Below are 6,522 nucleotides of genomic sequence, written 5' to 3'. Positions count from 1 at the left end.
TATTTCATTTTTTTTGCTCACTTTTTAATGGGACTGTTTGTAAAAAAAAAAAAAAAAAAGAAAGGCTCAGAAATAAGTAATTCCAATCTTCATTTTAAGTTTGTGACTAAGAAATTGGCCATGACTTCATTGCATTAAATTGACGATAGAAATGCAAACAAAAAACAAAGAAAAACAATTTTAAAAAGCTGTATGGAGATATTTTTATCCATTAAAGATATTAAAATACTTATTTTTTAAAAAGAAATTTTGTAAATATTGAAATTATTTTAAAATTCAAACAAAATCCTGAAGCTGAAAAATATAATGAACGAAATTTAAAAACACAGTAGAAAGTATCAATAACAGGCCATTGCTTTACCAGGCTCTGGTGTGGTCATGTGCTCGCTGAGTTGTGACCACTGCCATGTTTCCTAAGCTCCGGCCCCCTCTCCTATCTTGGAGAGGTGAATCTCCTTTCTCATTCTCTCTCTCTCTCTCTCTCTCTCCCTCCCTCCCTCCTTCCTGTCTGTCTCTCTAATTTACTTTCTGTCTTTTCTAATCTGAAAATAAGAAAGAAAGCATCAGTAACAAACATAAGAGAGAATCTGTGAATTTGAAGATGTTACTTAAAAATATACATTGAGCCAGGCTTGGTGGCTCAGCCTGTAATCCCGCGCCTTTGGGAGGCTGAGGCGAGTGGATTGCCTGAGCCCGCGGGTTCGAGACCCGCCTGGCAGTGAGACCTCATCTCTACAATAAATCAAAAAATCAACCGGGCGTGGTAGCGCGTGTCTGTAATTCCGGCTGCTCGGAAGGCTGAGGCGGAAGGCTCACCGGAGCCCAGCAGGTCGAGGCTGCGGTGGCCGAGAGCAACCACTGCACTCCAGTCTGGGCGACCGAGTGAGACTCTCCAAATCAAAAACAAAAACAAAAACATATACATTGAAAGGAGAAAAAAATGAAAAAAAAAATGAAGAAAGCTTGTAGGATTTATGGGAAATCTCAAAGGAGTGAACATTTTAACCATGAGAGTTCAAGTAGGAGAGAAATAACAAAAGCCAAAAAGCTTATTTTAAAAAATGATAGCAAAAGCTTTCCAAATATGGGGAAAGATATAATTACCCAGGTATAAGAAGTCCAAATGTCTCTGCTATGGTTTAAATATCCCCCCCCCAAAAAAAACTCATGTCAAAATTTAATTGCCAGTGTAACAGTTTGGGGAAAGGGGACCTTTAAGAGGTGATTAGGTTGTGAGTGTTCTGCCCTCATGAACAGAGTAACATAGTTATCAAGAGAGTGGCTTTTACTGGGGGAGTGGGATCCTGATAAAAGGATAAGTTTGTCCCATTTTTAAAATCTGTCGAGTGCACTCGCTCTCTTTTCTGCCATAGGAGAGCACAGCCCAAAGGCCCTCACCAGATTCTGGCACCACGCTCTAATTCCCAGCCTCCAGAACTGTCAGCCATATTAAATTTTATTCTTTTAGAGTTAAACAGTCTGCGATATTCTGTTATAGCAGCAGAAAATATACAAAGAGAGTTTCCAATAAGATCTAATGCAAACAGGACTATCTCAAGTCATATTAAAATCAAACAGTCAAAAATTAAATACAGAGAGGAGAAGAAAAAAAAGTATGTCATATACAAGGAAGTCGCAGTAAGGCCATGGAAGAGTTTTTCAGCAGTAATTTTACAGGCATGATGTATCCATACTGCTAAAGCACTCAAAATCCTGCCAATTAAAGGCATCTACTTGACCAAACTGTCCTTCAGAAATGAAGGTGAGACGCATTCCCAGACCAAAAAAAAAAAAACTTGGGAAGTTTATTGCCAGCACACCTGTCTTCCAAGAAATGCTAAAGGACGTTCTTTATCTTGAATATAAATAAATTATCTAATCGTAAGTCAAAGAATAAGTAAATGAGTTTTGAAAACTTCATTGTATGTTGCCTGCTAGGCACTCATTCCATAAAAGAAAAAAAAAACCTTGTCAAAAACTGTACAATAAAGCAGGTAACTGTAATAACAGAGTCAATTCATCTAGAGGATAGAACAACTGTAAATATTTACACAGAGCATCAGAGTACCTAAACATATACAGCAAAAATTAGTAGAACTGAAGGGAAAGATAGACAGTGGCACGTGTCTGTCATCCCTGCACTTTGGAAGGTGGAGGCCAGAGGATCGCCTGAGTCCAGGGGTTCCAGACCTGCCTATACTACTTCGCAAGACCTTGTCTCCACAGTAAATCAAGACATTAACCAGTCATATTGGCGTGCACCTCTAGTCCTGGCTACTTGGGAGGAGAAAGCAGAATTGCCTGTGTCCCACTGGTCCGTGTAGCAGTAGCTGACATCGTGCCACTGCACTCCAGCCCAGGCAACAGCATGAAACTCTGACTCAAAAAAACAATAAGTAAATAAAATATAAATAAATAAAATAGAAGGGGACTTTAGTACTTTTAGCATTGGTGGAACTTCCATACAGATAATTAATAAGAAAAGATCACATTTTACCTATGCTTTAGAACGAATCAATCTAATAGTCACACAGGACTTTCCATACGATAGCAGCAAAATGCATATTATTTTTAAGTGCACATGAAACGTTTTTCAGGATAGATCATAGGTTAGGCCACAAACAAGTCTTTTAATGAAAAACAAGCTTTTAGTAATAAAATTAAACAACATGCTTTTTGTTGTTGTTGTTTTTGTGTGTTAGTTGGTTTATTTATTTTGAGTCAAGGTCTCATTGTGTTACCCAGGCTGGAGTGCAGTGTCATGGTCACAACTCACTGCGGCCTTGACCTTCTACCTTCTACCTCAGCCTCCTAAGTAGCTGTGACTACAGGAGTGCACCAAGACAATAGGCTAATGTTTTCATTATCTTGTAGAGACAAGGTCTTTCTATGTTGCCTATGCTGGTTCTAAATCCTGAACTAAGCAATTCTCCCTCCTTAGCCTCCCAAAGCACTGGGATTACAAGTGTGAGCCACCATTCCCAGCCTAACAACATGCTTTCAAGTAATCAATGGGTCAACAAAGGAATTAAAAGAAAGTTTTAAAAACATTTTGAGACAAATGAACATGAACATACAACATAACCAAACTTACGGGATGCAGCGATAAAGGCCTGCATCAAAAAGAAGAAGAATCTGAAATAAACAACCTAACATTACATCTCAAGAAAGGAAGAAAATAAAAAGAACAACCAGAATCTAAAATTGGTAGAATATAAGAAATAATAAAAATCCAAGAAGAAATAAAATAGAGACTAGAAGAATTATAGAAAGTTTATCAAAACTGAGAGTTAGTGAAAGGATAAACAAATTAAATAATCTTAGTTATACTCTAAAAAAGACTCAGGTAAATGTAACTCAAAAATGAAAGAGAAAGCATTATGACCAATACACAGAAATAAATAAAAGGGTCATAGAAGACTGCTATGAACAATTGTATGAATAAATTTGATAACTTAGAAGTAGTAGATCAATTTCTAGAAACATACAACCCACCCAAACTGAATCAAGAAGAAATAGAAATAATGAGCAGATCAATAAGGAGCAAGAGGATTGTACCATTAATAAAAGTTTCCCCTTAACGATGAGAGTGATGTCTAAGATTCAATGTATCACTGTTTTCTATGAAATATTTAAAGAAGAATTAACACCAAACCTCAAACTCTTCCCAAGCTGAGGAAGAAAAAATACTTCCAATCTCGTTAACAAGGCCACCATTACCTGCTGACATCAAAGTCAACAGAGGGTATTTCAAGAAAAGAAAATTGCAAGCCAGTATATCTTATGAAAATAGATGCAAAAATTCTCAACAAAATACTAGCAAGCCAAATTTAACAACACTTAAAAAAAATCATACACCGTGATAAAGTGAGATTTTTTTCAGCAAATCTTAAGATGTGGTACACCACATTAACAGAATGAAGTGCAAAAACCATATAAACTAAGTCCCTTATGTACAAACCTTCAAATTACAAACTTTTAACAATGAACATCTGCATTTTTGAATGTGTTATTTATCTCCACCAGATGTCAGTATAGCCTGTTGAATATATACAGTACCGTGTGGCTGTGTGTTTGTTGGGTACCTAGGCTAACTTTGTTGGACTTAAAACAAATAAGACTTACAAATGGACTCATTTGTGTGTTGAGGACTTCCTGTAATCCTCTCAATAGATACAGTAAAAGGATGTGACAAAATTCAGTTTTTAAAAGAACTGATTAGTGCATGAAAATTCCACCCTCATAGGTGGGATTAGTGTTATTATAAAAGGCCTGGTTCCACTCCCTCTTGCTTTCTCTTTCCCTTTTGCCTTCTATTAGAGAATAATGAAGCAAGTAGACCCTCTTAGATGCTGTCTTCTTGAAATTGAACTTCCAGTCTCCAGAATTGTGAGCCAACACATTTCTGTTCATTATAAGTTACCCAGTCACAGATATTTTGTCAAATGGTGTAGGACAGTAAAATGGTACGAAAAATTGGGATGTTTCTACAAATACCTAAAACTGTGGAAGGGGCTTTGAAACTGAGAAAGGGGTAGGGCTTTGAAGTTAATACTAGAAAATTCCTGCATTGCCAAGAACAGAGAATTGAGAGAGATTCTGATGAGGACTCAGAAGAAGAGAAAGCTTGTAGGGAAAGTCTGAAACATTATAACTTAAGTGTTTGTGATCCTAATGTTGGTTGAAATATGGACAGTAAAGGCAATTCTAATGAGATCTCAGAAAGAAATGAGAATCAAGGTATTATATATAAGTTAGAGAAAAGGCCATTTATGCTATAAAGTTGTCAAGAACTTGGCTGAAATATGTCCATATCTTTGGACTTTATGGAAGACAGAATTTAATTGTGATAAATTAGGATATATGACTAAAAAAATTGCCAAGCTGCAAAGCATTGAAGAAAAGTATGGCTTTTCTTAATCACATATAGTAACATTTGAGAAGGGAAAAATGAAATTCAGAATTAAAAGGGATGCAAAACATAAAATTTGAAACATCAACAGCCCTGTACAGAATAAAAAAGCATGTTTGGAAGAGAATCCCAAATGTGCTCAAGAAATAATTTGATAAGAAAATTAGTAGGGATAGAAGGAAACGCGTTGTCATACATCAAGACAATGAAGGAAAAACCCTAAAGGCATTTCAAATGTCATGGAGTCTGCTGCTCTTTTCATAATGTGAATGCCTAATTGTTAAGAGGGACAGGCAAGGTGTGCACACGGGACTTCAGAGCTTACTGCTAAGGACCATATAGGACCTCAGATTTCCAATATCTGGCACAACACATCTCAGTCACTTCAACTGTGGCTTAAATAAGTCCAAGTGTGGCTAGACTTGCTCCTGTAGGAGGTACAAGTTATAAATCCTGGAAGCATTCATGTGGTGCTAATGCTGCAGGCATGCAGAAATGATTATCTCCACCTAAATTTCTAAGAAAATGGAGGTCCAGACAGAGATTTGCCGCAGGGTGGACCCACCACAAAGTCTTCAATGGAGCCATGAGAGTGAAGCTGCCCCCAAATCCCAGAACTATAGAGCTGCCAATATGCAACTACAAACTGGAAAAGCCACTAGCAGGAGATTCCGACCAGTGAGAGGGGCTGCGTGAGCTGAGCCTCACAAAGCCATAGACCCAAGGACGCCCAGGGACTTAGGGGTTCGACCCTTTCCCAGTGTGTCCAGAAGGCAGAACATGGAGTCAAAGAAGATTATTCTGGAGGTTTAAGAGTTAATGCTGTTCTCCCTGTTGAGTTTGGGGCTGACTTGGGGCCAGTTATCTTTTTTGTGTGTCTTTTTTCTCTTTTCAAATAGCAATGTCTTTATTGCCCATTCCACCATTGCATTTTGGAAGCACGTAATATGTTTTGATTTCACAGATAGAGGAAAATTTGTGTTGGGGTGAATTGTGCTTTGAGTCTCACTCATCTCTGATTTACATATGACTTTGGACTTTGACCTTTTAGTTGAAGCTAAGCGAGTTAAGACTTTGGGACTCCTGGGATGAAATCAATGTGTTTTGTATGTGAAATAGGGGCAGAATGCTATGGTCTGAGTATTTTTCCCTTCCAAAACATGTTGACACTTAATTACCATTGTCACAGTATTAAGAAGCGGAACTTTTATAAGATATGCCAGTAATGAGGACTCTATCCCCATGGACTAATACCATTGCCATGGGAGTGCATTTGTTATGGGAATGGACTTGCACTCTCTCTTTGCTCTTCCACCATGTGATGTGACCCACCATATTAGAATACCGCAAAAAGGTATCATAATACCTTGCCAGCACCTTAATATGAGACTTCTAAGCTTTCAGAACAATAAGCCAATACATTTCTGTTTATTATAAATCACCCAATGCTATGGTTTGAAAGTGTTTTCCAAAATTCATGTGTTGGAAATTTAATCCACCTCTTGAAAGGTGGAAACTTAAGAATTGCGTAAGTCATGAGGGCTTTGCTTTCATGAATACATTCATGCCTTTATGGCATGGAAGTGGGCTAGTTATCATGGAAGGAGCTT

The sequence above is a fragment of the Carlito syrichta genome, unplaced genomic scaffold, assembly GCF_000164805.1.
Source record: "Carlito syrichta isolate Samal-C Ts95f unplaced genomic scaffold, Tarsius_syrichta-2.0.1 Scaffold287388, whole genome shotgun sequence".
Classification (NCBI taxonomy): Eukaryota; Metazoa; Chordata; class Mammalia; order Primates; family Tarsiidae; genus Carlito; species Carlito syrichta.
Note: the sequence above shows the minus strand (reverse complement) of the source record.